Here is a 16,333-nt window from a genome sequence, read left to right as displayed (position 1 = left end):
TATATGGGCGCTATATCCAAATCTGAACGGATTTCGATATAATTTTGAACATCTATTTCAAGGCCAATATTCGTCATCAATGCCAAATGTCATTGAAATCGTACATATACAGCGTTTTTGGTGCATTGAGTTCATCAAATCGGCCGAAAATATATATGAATTCTATATCCAAATCTGAACCGATTTCGATATAATTTGGAACATCTATTTCTAGGCCAATATCCGTCACATATTCCAAATTTCAACGAAATTGGACAAAATAGCATGTTTGGTACATGTAATTTGGCACATGTATTTCTAGACCAAGTTCAGTCACACGTTCCAAATTTTATTGAAATTGTATATAAATACCGTGTTTGGTGCCTCAAATACATGAAATCGACAGAAAATATATATAGGAGCTATATCCAAATCTGAACCGATTTCGATAAAAATTGGCACATATATTTCTAGGCCATTATCCATCACGCATTTCAAATTTCAGCGCAATTGGATATATATAGCGTGCTTGGTGCATAAAATACAGGAAATCGGCCGAAAATATATATGGGAGCTATATTCAAATCTGAACCGATCTCGATATAATTCAGCACATTTATTTCTAGAACAAATTCCGTCAGACCCTCCAAATTTCAGCGAAATTGGACATATATAGCATGTTTGGTGCATCAAATGTGGGAAAGTCGGCCGAAAATATATATTCGAGCTATATCCAAATCTGAACCGATTTCGATATAATTCGGCACATTTATGTCTAGACCAAATTCCGTTACACATTCAAAATTTCAGCGAAATTGGACATATATAGCGTGTTTGGTGCATCAAATGCGGAAAATCTGCCGAAAATATATATGGGAGCTACATCCAAATCTGAACCGATTTCAATATAATTTGGCACATTTATTTCTAGACCAAGTTCTGTAACACATTTCAAATTTCAGTGAATTTGGACATATATAGTGTGTTTGGTGCATCCAATACATGAAATCGACAAAAAATATATATAGGAGCTATATCCAAATCTGAACCGATTTCAAAATAAATTTGCACATACATTTCTAGGACAATATCCATCACACATTCTAAATTTCAGCGAAATTGGACATATATAGCGTGTTTGGTGCATAAAATAAGGAAATCGGCCGAAAATATATGTAGATGGGAGCTATATCCAAATCTGAACCAAACTCGATATAATTTGGCACATTTATTTCTAAAACAAATTCAGCCGCACATTTTAAATTACATTGAAATTGGACATAAATAGCATGTTTGGTACATAAAATAAGGAAATCGGCCGAAAATATATGTATGTGGGAGCTATATCCAAATCTGAACCGATTTGAATAAAATTTAGTAAATTTATTTCTACATCAAATTCCATCACACATACAAAATTTGGAGATTGTGTCTGTAATAGTTCTAAAGATATTTGCATACAAAATCTAAATTTTTTGGAGGTACCTTCGGTTTTGATGCTATATCTCCAGATCAACGCGAAATTTCAAAAAATTATATAGCCTATTTTCATTCCAGGCCATGTAGCAATGTACTCTTAGCATTTCAGTAAAATCTGTTCAGCGGTTTTCGAGTCTATAAGGCACAAACAAACAAACAAACAAACAAACAGACAAACAAATTTCAATTTTATATATATAGATGAAGTAATTTTTCTTCCATGAATCGACAAAGTCACCAATGTTTGTTTTCTCTTTTTACTGCCTGTCTTGACTAATAGAATTTCGTTATGTTTCCCAATTATAGGTTCCTTTAAAATGTAGGTCAGTATGATAAGCATTGAACATTAAAACACTAGTCTTAAAAGGCAGCCTGAGAAGTGTACAAATGTTTTTTCTTTCGTTACATCAAATTTGTGTCACAAAAATTCATACATATCTGCATAATTCCAAGTTTTAAATAGTTCAAAATAGCACGAAGTTTCTGCATAGAGATAGTGGATCTTTGTCAAGGTATAGCTCACACGTACCCCCTTTAGGTTTCAAGATAATCTGTCTGACTTCAACATTGAGTTGTCTCATTTGAGACAAATTAATCTGAAGCCAAAGAAAACATGCATGGCAACACTGACTTTGTCAAAAAATGACAAGACTTTTTACGGCATTCATGAGCGCTCACCATGCATTACTTTTTTATTTTTTGTAAAATTCGCCATTCGCCTCTGATATGCCTGATGATCTTAATAACCACCAACGAAACGATCGTTGCATATTAGTTAGGTGTGTGGGACTTTGCTAAAGTTCACTTTTTCACTACATACAAACTCCTTAAGCTATGATAGTTCAATTAATTCAATTAATTAAAAACTTTTATAAATAATGGTCTTGGTTCTAATAAAGCAACAATAAATAAAAATATTTTCAATTCATTTAACATAAAAAGACCGTCGGAGTTTAAAAAAAAGTGGTATGTGAAGAATCGATTGAAGAATGATTGAGTTGGAAAATGAAGGAATTAACTGGTTCTTTTTGATAAAAGGATCAAAAAAGATCGATCCGTTTAGTGAACTGAATTGTTCAACACAAACTAATTATTTCACCTGAACGCTTCACTCAAAGGACCAATTTATCCAAAAACGATTAAGTTACAATGGTAAATTACGGAATTAGTTCTTTTTGATAAAATAATCAAGAAAGATTAATCCGTTCAGTGAACTAGATTGTCTTACACTACTTGGTGTAGTGTGGTTCACAAACTAATTAGTTCAATTGAACACTTTACTAAAAGGACCAGTTTATCCAAAAACTATTGAGTTACAATGATAAGTGAACGAAGGAACTACATAGTTCTTTTTTAATAAAAGAATCAAGGAAGATCGATCCGTTCAGTGAACTAGATTGTCCAACACTACTTGGTGTTGTTTGTGTGGCTCACAAATTAATTAGCTCAATTGAACGCTTCACTCAAAAGAGCCGGTCAATGTAATTGTTCTGAGTTCATCAAAATAACGAAGAAAATATGAAGGATAAGCAAATGGACTAACACAAGAATATGTTTATATTTATATTGGATTTAAACCTTAATATTATTGTATATACTCTAGTGTCAAATAAATCTTCATAAAGAACATGCTTTTTCCGCTGTGAAATAGAACTGCGAATGTAAATACAACCGTAACAGTCTGGCTATGAATATGAAGTATGAATAATAATATGAAGCGAAGACAATATACGAGATTTTGAAGGAAAGTCAACGCGAAAATTTGATATTGATGAATGATAAAGTACAATATTTGAAATACCACAAAATGCTATAAAGTTTAAAACAGATTCATTATATGCTTATTCGGGAAGGAAACATCTCGAAATTAATAAAACCTGTTAATTCTAAATGGCTGAACGTTGAGATATACCGTTGTTAATTTCACTATAGTAAACTCTAAATTATTTGTTGAAAATTGCAATGAAAATCGTTGTGATTTTTAGTAATAAACAAACTATAGAGGTTTTGCAAAAACAGTATTTGCAACAGAATATGCTTGAAATTAAACACAAACTGCTAAATTTCAAACATAAAGTGTTGGAAATCTGAAAACTCATTTTTGCAGTAGAACAAGAACTTGAATAGCAGACGAAAGATTGTAAAGTTTTTTTTAATAAATCACACTTAAAATAAGAAGTAAATAAAAAAGTCAATAACAAATTTGTGAATATTTTAGTTATTATAAAAGTTTAGAAGTCTTCAACCTTATTGTATTTAATTAAATTTATTTACTTTTATTTATATTTTAAATTAATTAAATCAAATAAGTTATGTTTTTATATAAATACAACAATTTTCCGTATTGAAAATGTTGTATTATTAAACACATTCAGAAGTTACGTATACATTTGAATACTTCAACATAGATTTATATACAAAAGTGTGTAAAATTACAATAAATTGGCGTCTAACATCGCAACAAAATATGTATAGTTTTAAACACATTTTGCGTAAAATCATACAACAACGAAGCTGTTGAAAATTACGTATTTTTTGTGTCGCATCTGGTTGTCTATTATTATCAATGTGAAATTCGACAGAAAAAATTTAGGGTGTAGTTATATTGGAACATCTTCTCTTCATAACATCTGCACAGTATCTAGAAATATTCTAAAAAAATGTTGAAAATGTCAGTGTGGAAGACAGAATTTTTTTAGATCAAGTACTGATTTGCTTAAAATTCAGCATGAGAAAACAGCCTAAAATTGTTTGCAAAATTACATTAAATTGATACCATAGACTAATGAATTTAAAGACGAAGGATTACGCAATTTTTCCGCGGTCAAATCACTCAAACCCGAAAACTGACAAAAGTTCGAAGACGATTTTTGGGGGAAAATGACAATATTTTCTTGGATATTTTTATCTGAGAATATAGTTCCCATCAAAAACTAACCCCACTCAATTGGAACATACTCGGTGAGAGCATTTCGTCGTCGATAAATTCAATAGTCTATGTTGATACTACAAAACTCATGAAAATCTCAAAATTCATATAGACGCATTAATATTGAAGCACAAAATAAGGAGTCTCACAGACAACTAGTCTCACTCGACAACTCATGGACATTTTGATCGACGTTATACAGCACAGAAAAACTTGTTCAATGATTGAAGTCATTCTAATGTCTAACAAAAATTCCTTCTTGGAACCTGACAAAAACTAAACACAGGGGGGGTTGGTGAACCTAGTGAATTGTAAAAAAATAAAATAATGTAATAAAATGAATTATAATTCAAGGGGCCAAAAAAGAAATAAACCAAAATGGGCCTTGAATTGTGTGGAATTGCCTAAGTTTACACAATTTTCTGTGATTTTTTTTCAAGCGATTTTTTTGACATTACATTAAAATCACCATTCTTAGAAAACTCCTTTATTACAAACTTTAATGTGTACTAAGAAACATAATAATGGAATTAAATGCCAAATATAGCAACTTTCAAGCAGTGTCAAACATAGGATAAACATAGGCCAACAGTTACTCAAAACTCAAAATATGAAAATCGCGTTTTTAAGAACAAACTGTTGGTAAACAGTAACCTGAGCTTTTTCCCATTTGCTATGACCATCCATATCGATCGGATTATAAATGAGCTTTTCAGGAGTTTTAATCAACTTTTAACATACATTTCCCCTATGTGCATTGTACATAGTTCGTACATATTTATGAGTTCGTACATATCTTTAGTTTCATATTCTACAACTGTTTGACAGTTCATTCAGTTAATGCCTCCTCTGTTCGAGCTAACACATGGACACAAGTCTTTGAGGATTATATACATTTCCGTTTAGTGTTAATCCAATTTTAACACCACCTCAAAAATAAATTGGAGTGCATTTTCCTTTGGCAGCTGTTGTCTTTCTCCCCATCGTTTCACCCCATCTGTTTGAAAGTTAATATCTAGCTAAAAGTTTTTTATGGTATTTTTTTTTGTTCTAGTCTTTCCTTTTTTCTTCTCTTACGTGTTAATTTTAAAGTTTTTTTTTTCAAAAAATTATGTTTTTGTCCCTGTTCAGGTTTCATGTTGTTCATGTATTCAATCATCATTGAACGTTTTGTGGATTAAGTGTTCTGTGGAAAACCATTTCGTTTTTAAGTGAAATAGGATATCAGTTTATGTCCATAATTAACATGATGTGACAGTTTTTTTGCCTCATCTACATTGAGTGTCATCCATTTTCCGATGACATCCACAGATAGATGAGATAGTCAAGCGGATAAGTGACTTGGCTAAAACGACGACGACTGCATCACGTCACATTGGTGTTGTCTGCGGTTAACCTCCTCCTGACGCAATTTGAAACGGAATAATTTTTTTGAAGCCATCGACATCGATCCCGTTGTTAATGATGTTGATGATGAAAATGGCGTCGACCGGCCCGGCTATAGTTTTGTTTGTTACCACTACTGATATTGATTTCGAGGTTGCGTAATTCATCGTTAGTTGCCGTTGTCGCTGTCATCGTCATTGTGTTTGTTATCGAGATATATGGACTTATTTGTACAAAATATATTTGTGGGGTAACTAATCTAAATATCTGTCTACAAAATAAAATAACAAAACAAAATTAAAATATGATGCCAATAAAAAATGAAAAAAAAAACAAATTGGCGGCGGCAGGAACTTAGCTTGTGGCATAATATTTTTGTTTCAAAGTAAAGTGAGAACGAATTCAACATTGAATCGAATTTCAAAATGTGAAAAATGTGGTTTTCTCTTGGTTGTGTTGTTTTTTGTTCAGTTGTTTTTAGTGATTATTGCTGTAACAACCAGGCAATAGTTTTCCATAAACAGATAATAATACTCTATACTTGCGGCAAGTTGTTTTATTGTTGAATAAATTTATGGACAGTAATGGTCCTGAATAAATTTACAATCTGCAAATCATTTTGTGCAAATGTAACGGGGTAAGTAATAAAAATACAGGAATATATTAGTCCCAAAGGCTCTGTATTTATCGTTAAGCTTACATACATATGTACATATGTTCCCACAACATTCCCGAAGGGACAACTCTGCAAACCTTTTCTATCGCCTAAGAATAATACGCGATTCTTCTGGGCGATTAATTTGTCGCAGGCGATATCGCCTAAAAATCTTCCACGTATCACCAACCTAAAGTAAGTGTTTATGGAATGCTAATCGCGACCAAGATTCGCTGACGAATCATTTGGAAGATCTTAAGGAGAAGAAAATATAAAGAAAAAAATTAAAGCAACTTTATTTTTCATTCTTCTTTGTTTTTTGTTTCTTTCATTTGTTGTCATTGATTTTTATACTTTTTGTTTTCTTATAATTTTTAATTAATTTTTTGATGTTCCGGTTAGGAATTGAACCACAGAGAGCACTGAGTGTAAAGCGGACGTGCTTACCGCTGTACCAGGGTGAGAGGCCCCACACTTATATTAGTTTGTAATGAGTTAATGGAACTATTGCCGTCCTTCATCCTTGATTCGTCTTTAGGCGACAAAAAAAAATATTTTTTAGAACCCTTACCCCTAGTTGTTTTCCATTTAGTCCAAAGACCTTATATGTATATGAAATTTTATTGCGATTGGTTAACTTTTACCCGTGCCACCCGGGCGATCTTTGTTTACATAGTAATTTGTATGGGGACAAAGGAGCATTTTCAATCGATGAAAAACTTTACCAGTTTATTGTTGTGGCTAAAAAACGAATCCTACAAAAATTGTGAAAACTTGATAGGATTTCGATAAAGCTCAAATATGCATATTTGATTTAGGGCGCAATGTTTTCCACAATGTTTTTTTTTTGTTGTCCTAGTATCCCATCCTTTGCGGATAGCGGAAATTTTGGATGTTTTGCGCATTCTGGTGCATAGCGCATGTTCTGCATGTGTCCTCTGATCTATTAGCTATCAGTTACGACATATACGTGCCCTTTTTACCAAACCTAATATGAGGCGCTGGTGACACCGTGCATGTGTCCTCTGATCTATTAGCTATCAGTTACGACATATACGTGCCCTTTTTACCAAACCTAATATGAGGCGCTGGTGACACCGTGGTGCAATGGTATGCACACCCGCCTTGTTCTCCTAAGGACGTGGTTTCGATTCCCCGGCCATGCAACATCAAAATACTTTTCAACGGTGGCAAAATACCCCTCAGTAATGTTGGCGACATTTCCTGAGTATTTCAGCCGTGTAAAACTTCTCTACAAAAGTGGTGTCTTAGACACGCCGTTCGGACTCGGCGATAAACAGTTGGTCCCATATCATTGAGCTAATATGAATCGGGGTGCACTCATTGATATGAGAGAAGTCTCCCTTGTACCTTATGGGATGTTTGTGGATAAACTAATATGAGGCGCTCAGCGCCAAAACGGCTTAATCCACATGTTCATAAAAATCGAACTGACTGTAAGATCTAACCGGAACCTTTTGAAATAAATACTTAAAAAACTCTCCATTGCATTGTATGACACTAGACTATATTACCTGTTACAACAATGCAATATAGAGTTTTTAGTTAAATCTTTACAGGCTGTTTGATTTTTTTGAACATGTGGGTTAGGCCGCTTTGGCGCTGAGCCCCTCATGTATAAACAACAACAAATTTAAAGCAACAAAAAAATAAAGTTACAATTTCCCCATAGCAGTATATAAATTAAAACTAAAGTTTACCACAACAACAACGACGACCTTCGCTGATGACGACGGTGACAAATGGCAATCAAATGCCCATTTGCTAATCCTTTAAATGGCTTCAATGCAAACTGGTCACAAGCACGATAAATATCATCGCAGATGGCTGATTATTGTTGTTGATGTAAAAGTAGGCGCGGAATATTAACCAGATGTATCATTATCAGCTAATTTGCCGGTGTCTGTCTATTGTCTCCACATTTATTTCAATTTCACTCTTCTATAGCGCCATAACAATAAGAAACGTGTGATTTTTAATCAGACGACCCAGCCGTAAAATGTTGGCAGAGAAAAGCGTGCCATTGTTCCATTACAAAAAAGCAAAATGTTGTTTTGTTTGTCGTTGTAAAAATCGTAATCGAAATGAATAGAAAGAAATAACAATGTCTGGTATAGCAAGGGAATGTGGTGATTGTTGCAAACAGGAGTAGTGGGAGTGGATAGACAAAAGGATGGAGGTGTTGTGTGCGTAAGAGCAATAACAATGACAAAAACAGAATGAAAATAAATACTTTGTTTATGAGAACATGGCAAAAAATAACACAACTAAGAAAAAACGAGACAAACAAGGCGTCAACGAGCAGACAGGCACCAACCCGTATCCTCATGTCCACAGCCACCACCCCGGCTATATGTGACCATTGCAAAGTCACATAACACTTGACTCTAATGTTACGGATGGATATACACTTAACAACTTCTTGTTGAATGAGTACACAACATCACTATTTCCGCTAAAAGGATAATGTCCTCATACATGGAAGTATAAATGTATGTATTACACACATACCAAGAAAACGCATTTGCATGTTTTCTACTTAACATCCTTACAAGTAAGTTTTTCCTGTAAGCAAAGGTACCCCCCTTGGCATCTGACCTCCAAAAGAAATGTCATCTAATAGAGTTTTTTTGTTCTGCATCTCATGACATTTAGAAAATGTTTACAAATATCTTCTGCAACATGTTGAAGTCGAAAACGTTTGTTGCTGGTTGCATTTCTCAAGCCATTGGCCGACATTGCCATTTTGCTAAGAGAATTTTTATAAAGTGACAAAAACAAAAATTGTGTAGAATGTCATTGAATGCTTTTGTCGATATGCGACATAAACAATATCGAGTAAGTGTATTAACGTATAATAATAAATAGTTGTGGCGACATGTGGAAAATAGTTTTCAATATTTGAAAGAATTTCAGCAAAAATGCATTCATATTTTAAAATCATATAATAATTATGAAATATTGAAAATAAATTCTGTAAATTTTGAATGTCTAAAATTCTTTGTGTTTATTATTGAAAAATATGAGCAGTTAATATTTGTACGAAATCAGTATTGCGATTCTCTAACACATTTGTGGAGTTACCGACAAAAATCGGTAAAATTAAAATGCTTATAATTTCGGTAATTAACGATATTATTCGGTAAGTTAGCGACTAATAAAAAGTAGGCGTAAAGTTCTACCGATAGCAACACTGTTGTCAACTTTTATTTGAACTTTTCATTCATAATTTTGCGTTTTAAAGTTACCGATTTTTGTCGGTAACTCAAAAAATGAGTTAGAGAATCGCACTACAGAATTCTAAGCTTAAATTTAATTTGACTTTACGGAATATTCGGTTTGGATCAAATGTGAGAAATTGGAATTTCAGGTATTTTCAGTTTCTTGCAGATTTTTCAGTATTTTAAGTTTCGCGGGTGCTCATTTCGGTTTCGGTTCATTAGTAAATAGAAAGAAATAATGCAAATAAATAATTCATCATAATAATGCAGCCATGAGTATTCATCAGCAAACAGAATGCTCCATAAAAACACATTTTATTATATAATTCAAAATTGATTGGCATTCAGTTCTAAACAGCTCAAAAGTTATTAGGAGGTTTGTTTCAACGTTTTAAACAGTCTGGACTAACGCAGTATTTACACTCTTCTCGTTATTGGAGGATGATTTCAATCACCTTAAATTTTATTATTTTATGTTTAGTTAAGGTTGTAGTTGTTGTTGCCATTCAATACAGGCATTATCTGAAGCTTCATTCCGCAAAGATGTCTCTTAAATTGCATCAAATGGGATCTCTCAACAAAGTGGGGTCACATAACATAAAGACAACTTCAAAAGTTGTACTATCGACAACAATAAACGACAAGCGTTAACGAATGAACGAATAAGAAAGCTAGAAATGAACTCATCGACAACAATGACACAAAACAAAAAATACATTTGCCACAATTTTATTGTCAATATGAACTCCGTTATATAAATAAATGTATGTATATTAGGGCGAACCAAAAAAAAAAAAAAAAAAACAAAACAAAAACAAAATTTGTGAAAATCGGATCAAATTTTGATATAGCTTTAATATGCATATTTGGGCGATGTTTGGTATTTAGCGACCTATATAGCTATATCAAATCCAATCGGATTTTCACAAATTTTTGAAGGATTCGTTTATTTGCCACAGCAATGAAGTGGTAAAGTCTTCATCGATTGGACCATAATTGAAGCTTTTAGAGAATTTTCGTGAAAATGGATCTTTGGCCCCATACAAATTAATATGGAAACAATGATCCCTCTGGTGGCGCGGGTTAACGTGAACTGAGGAGGTAAGAGTTCCAACATAAAATGTGTTTTTGGGTCCCCCTAATGTATATGTATCTGGTAGTTGTGTGTCTATAAAAGAATCAATATGTAATTGTGTAATATGTCGCTTTGGGGCTGTACATTGTTCAATCATTTAATCCAAAAAGAAAAACGGGCAAGAGAATGACAGCAATAAAAACATTTAATGTCAGATTTTATGCAGTAACTGCTGTAGTTTATTAAGGGTAAATAATCCACTGCTTTATCTTGCATTCAGTAGCACCAACTATTGCCTATGATGACTCTGAATCCAAAGCGCAGTTCATTGAGCTATTTTTATATTAAAAAGTTTTCAATAAATATTGTTGAAAATAGGTTGGGTATTTTATGGCATTCCGGACAATATTGACGCCAGTCATATCTGTTAGTTTTGTAAACAATAATTGCATATCCATATTTGTTAATAACTGTAATTTTACTATATTTAGATTTTTTTCTTTCATTGGCTAATTTATAATTTGTTCTGTTCCTATCTTCAAAATATGTCTGGCAGCTAAAAATGAACACAAACATGTCTTTATTTTTTTATAAAATATTTATATAAAAGTTGTTTTAAGCTCAACTTTAAACGCAAATATACATACATAAATATTCGTATGTATACTCTAGCTACTAACTAGCAAATTTTTAAGGAAATTGCTGTTTGGGAAGTTTGTTATTGTTATAAATTTCAACAAAAATCTCCGTAAGAGGATTAAAAAAAGTTGTTATTATCTGCATTCAGAGCGTGCAATATACACAGTTATTTGCATATAAAAGAAGCTATTGTGGAAGTAAATTTTTAAATTTGTTTTCATAGCATGCTAAATTAAAACTTTTAGACACAAACAAACTTTTTTAAAAAGACTAAATCCTATGTTTGACCCACACAATAGAAAATAGGTTTTTACATCATTTTATATGCCCAAAAGCATAGGTACAAAAATAATAAGAATTAAAAACAATAATAATCATGAGTAATTATTTCGGATAAACACTTTAATCTGCACACTAAAAAAGTCTATACGACTTATTCTGGATATATGTACACTAGGTTTATGACTTTTTGACATTTTTTCTCAAAAATGATTTCCTGTAGCAGGGATGAATGAACTTTTGTCTATTAATCACTACGCTATCGTTTATTCCATTGAAATATAAAAAAGTTCACGCACAAATCGATTTAAAAAAAAAATAATTTTTTACAAAAATGCATGAAGTGAAAAAAATTTTGTTTTCAAAAATTATTTTTTGTTGCACGAATGAATAAATATAAGCCTACTAATAACTATAATAACGTTTATTCCACTCAAATATTGAATAAGGTCATACACAAACCACTTTTAAAAAAATTTATATTTTTTGTTAAAAAATTATATCTTTGAATAAAAGCGTTTACGAAATTTTTACGATTCTCAGAATTGAAGAAAATTAGTGAGAAATAAATGTGATGTCAGTTTTATTATCTCATGTGGCTCTAAAGTTTATTTTCAAATGTATATCTTCTTACAGTGACTGCAAAAAATTGCCCATAATTTTGATAAATACAAATTTTAAAATCATTTTGTGCGTGAGGTTTTTTCATCGAATCACCTTATAATTAAGATTTTATGTAATCTTATGTCAAAACTCATCACGCTATGATACAGGGATATGAGGTTGTAAAAAAGCCATAGTGTATATTAGACACTAAGATAAGAAATTAAATAATATTAATAATTTTTGAGGTGATATCTTTTATTTCATATTTTTTGTTAAAAAATTAATATATTTTGTTGGAATAATGCGTATGCGAGCCAATCGGACATGTTCGATTTCAATCTCTAAACTTCTGAAATCAGCATACAAAACTGTATAATGTTGATGGTGATCTAGTACAAAGATGTCAAGGGATGGATGTTCTCGCGTATTGCAATTTTCTACGTCCGCTCGTATTCTAATATATCAAATGCTCTTTGGCCATCATTTATCAAGGAGCCCAGGTTGCTTCCTCTCTACAGCAGAGCTGGGCTTTTTTGCAAGGGCAGTATTCTGGGTGTCGCTGACTTTGGTGCAGTTGTAAAACAACCATGTCCTACTTAAATAAGATTTATGTTAAGGGTCGTTGTCTTTGTAGTATAATTTTTTTTTTTTTTGAATTTTCAGGGTCAACAAACCCAAATTTCTTGATGCTGTTGGTTAATCCCTTTTGTCATTGTTTTATTCAAAATACGGATGTTACCAACGCCTCTGCTTGATATGCAACCTCACACATTAACTGTCAGTTTTCCGAGCTGTGAGAGGTTTTCGCCATACTTTTTGGGGTTCATCGTGATAGAATAACATAATTTTCGTCTCATCAGCAAAATATTTCAGTATATTTTCAAAATAAAAAAATAAATTGGGAATTACAATAAGAAAAACCTCATTTTGTAAAAGTGTCCGATTTCACTCAGAAACCCCCATATATATTCTTGATCAGTTTGTTTTATTATTGTTGAACATTCAATCATATGATTGCTTTAAGTCTGGAGTATTTACCCATTGGCTTAATGGGAGTACAGAGAGTAATGACTTGCAAAATTTACTGATCGCTACCAATATCATGATTTCATCCCGGCGAAGGGAATTATCATTTTGCTGTTCAGTTTTTGAAATGACGAGTATTCTCATGTTAATAAGAATGATGCTCACTTTTCGGCTTTCCCAAAAAATTCTAAGACGATCTAGCCATGTCCGTCTGCTGTATCGCTCTAGCGTCCGCAATAATTCAGAAGAACGCTAAATTTTGTGCCCTTATGTCTTTTTCCATAGGCAGGTAAAGTTCGAAGAAGGGCTTAATAGATCCACTTTTTGGTATAGCCCTCATATAACGATACCATCCAATTTAAGGTATTTTGAGGATTTTAGCTACATTTTCCGCCCAAATTGGCTCCAGTTTGGCACTTGGAGTTCCGAGAGGTCAAAAAATGTCTGCCCCAAAAATGGTAGTGATACGTCCACGTTTAGTATAGCCCCCATATAACGGTACCTACCATTGACATTTGATGTTCTCAATAACCAAAAAACTAGTTCACTCAAAATGACCAAGATAGGTCCAGGTTTTTGTAGGCATTTTAGGGATCATAGCTATATTTTTTCACCGAATTAGCTGAAAATTGACATTCTAAGGCTACCAATCTTCTCCACTAAAAATTGTCAAGATAGATTCACGTTTTAGTATAGTTCCCATATAACGGTACGATTTAAGGTATTTTGAGGATTTAAGCTACTATTTTGACCGAAGTAGCTGAAATTTGACATTTGAAGTTCCCAATGGCCAAGAAATTTCTCCACTAAAAATTCGAGGAATAAGCCATGGAGTGGCAGAGAAGCTAAGTAGTTTCGTGATAGAGAGGAATATTTGGTTTCCTTTCCATTTTAGTTCACAACACTCCATGGTGGAGGGTATAATAAGTTCGGCCCGTCCATACTTAACACTTTTCACTTGTTATGGATCATATCTTCCGAAGTGTGTTTGCCGCCCATTGTCTTTTTCCGAATATTCCGCCTTTGTTTCACTCACGACAATCTCCATATACCCATCATTAAAATCCTTAATTGCAAAAAATCGCGAGAAATTACCCGAGTTTATTGCACGTTCATTCATTTTGCAATTATTTAGTTGACACAAAAGCAGGTACACTCTAAATTATTTGTTGAAAATTACTGTGATTTTTTGTTGATTATTTAGGAGGTGCTTAATAATTAACAAATTGTAGTGCAATTTATGGAAATGCGCAATTTCAAACACAAACTATTGCAAGAACGGTAGTTTCGACAGAATATGCTTGAAATTAAACACAAACTGCTTAATTTTAAACACAAAGTGTGACAAAAACTGTCGAAATTCGCAACTCAAAATGTGTAAAGTTTTAAACACATTTTGCGGAAAATCTTACAACAACAAAGCTGTTGAAAATTATGTACTTTAGTGTAGCATCTTGTGGCCTGTCAATATCATTGTGAAATTCAACAGAAAAAGTTTAGAGTGTACATATCCTTTTTGGCTGTTGTTTTTGTTATTTCCGACCTTGATGTTGTCATAAACAGCCGAGCAAAACGTTTGCCTCCAAAGATGCAGTGAAATCATATGTACAAGTGATTTGGAAGTGCATCAAATTATGCATTTTCACTCAATATTTTTACAAGAGCGTGACTACTGAAAGATGCACTCCATTAGCACTGCATTTTAACTAACCCTTCGGCACTGCATTTTAACGAACCCTTTGGAATTGCATATTAACTATACCTTTGGAATCGCATTTTAACTAACCCTTTAGGGTGGAATAGAATGCAGTCCAATTTGCATCCCAAGCACGTGTTTTGATGCAGTGCTTTGGATGTGAATTTAAAAGCACTCTTCCGAATGGGTTTTTATTCAGTTTGAAGATGCAATGAAAATGCAAGCCATTGCAAAATATCCCAGAATAAATAAAAATAATTTATTGTTTGTGTAAAACAAGAATAATAAGAATTTTATTACATTAACACAAAATATGAAATTGCTCCCCTTTAGTGATTGGGATGGCTCTCTCGGTAACACCTGAGAGAGTACTGCAACGAAAGCATGTGATTGTGTCGCTTTTCTGGAAGAATATTTGCCTTCTCATGTAGATGGTCCACTGAAGTCACGAGGAGGCACCCTGTTGTTGTTTTCAGGGCGGCATACGGAAGTGTACATATGTTTGTCCATATGTTCATTTAAGCCAGCTGTTCTTGCTTCGTATGTTAAAGGCGTTTTTATATTTTTTATATTGTCTTCCCATCAGTTAAACTTTCGACAAGTTCTCCAACAGCACTCAATTAAAAAATTGATGCCGGTAGGGATGTAGGGATATACAAACTGACTTATGTACTTGAAGGGACCTCTAACAACTGCTAATAAAATGTAACGAACGGAGTGCCTTTTTCACGACTCCGTTTGAACTGCATCCGGATGCTATTAAAATGTGAGAAATGGATGTCAATCGTTGGATTGTATTCGAATACGGTTAAAATGTAAGGAATCGGAGTGAATTTTTCACGACTCTGATTGAACTGCTACTGGAAGCAGTTAAAATGTGAGAAATGGATGTCATTCGATCGCATTAGAATGTGCATAAAATGTGGGGAATGGAGTGCCTTTTTCACGACTCCGTTAGAACTGCATCAAAGCATGCCGTGAAAAAACTAGTCTACATTGCACTACTTCCAATTAATTTTGCTGGGAGGTAAATCAACTCATATGCACAAAAACCCAACATTATTGAAAGAATTTCTTATTGTAATTCCTAATTGAAAATGAAAATCGTCGGCTTTCCTTTTTCACTTGCATAATAGATCATAAAGCTCGATTAAAAAAAATTAAAAAAAAATTAATCTTAAAAAATGATCTTCGCCTAAAAAGGCAAAAATTTTCAAATAAATAAAATCAGCTGAGCCAGGCTGGGGTTTGAACCCACGTCCTTGAAAAACACAGGAAAAAAGTGTTGTCACGGCGTGTTAGCGTTCAGAGCCAAACTCATAACTTTCAAATGCAGCGCTAA

At 33.1% G+C, this 16,333-nt stretch overlaps 1 protein-coding gene across 9 annotated transcripts in view; it reads left to right on the top strand.

The window, feature by feature from the left end:
- Positions 1–16,333, top strand: part of LOC141396822 (uncharacterized) — a 319,005-nt gene that overhangs the window by 118,466 nt on the left and 184,206 nt on the right. Inside the window, exon 1 of one of the 9 annotated variants that reach the window (XM_073972494.1) lies at positions 6,260–6,410. The exons of the other annotated variants lie outside the window; for them this stretch is intronic. The gene's annotated coding sequence lies outside the window, so the exon portion shown is untranslated. Of the gene's footprint in view, positions 1–6,259; positions 6,411–16,333 lie in introns of those variants that run through there. 9 annotated transcript variants of the gene reach the window in all.

Source organism: Musca autumnalis, unplaced genomic scaffold, assembly GCF_047663935.1.
Source record: "Musca autumnalis isolate F117 unplaced genomic scaffold, ASM4766393v1 scaffold_3, whole genome shotgun sequence".
Lineage (NCBI taxonomy): Eukaryota > Metazoa > Arthropoda > Insecta > Diptera > Muscidae > Musca > Musca autumnalis.
This window is presented reverse-complemented; position numbering and strand designations above follow the sequence as displayed.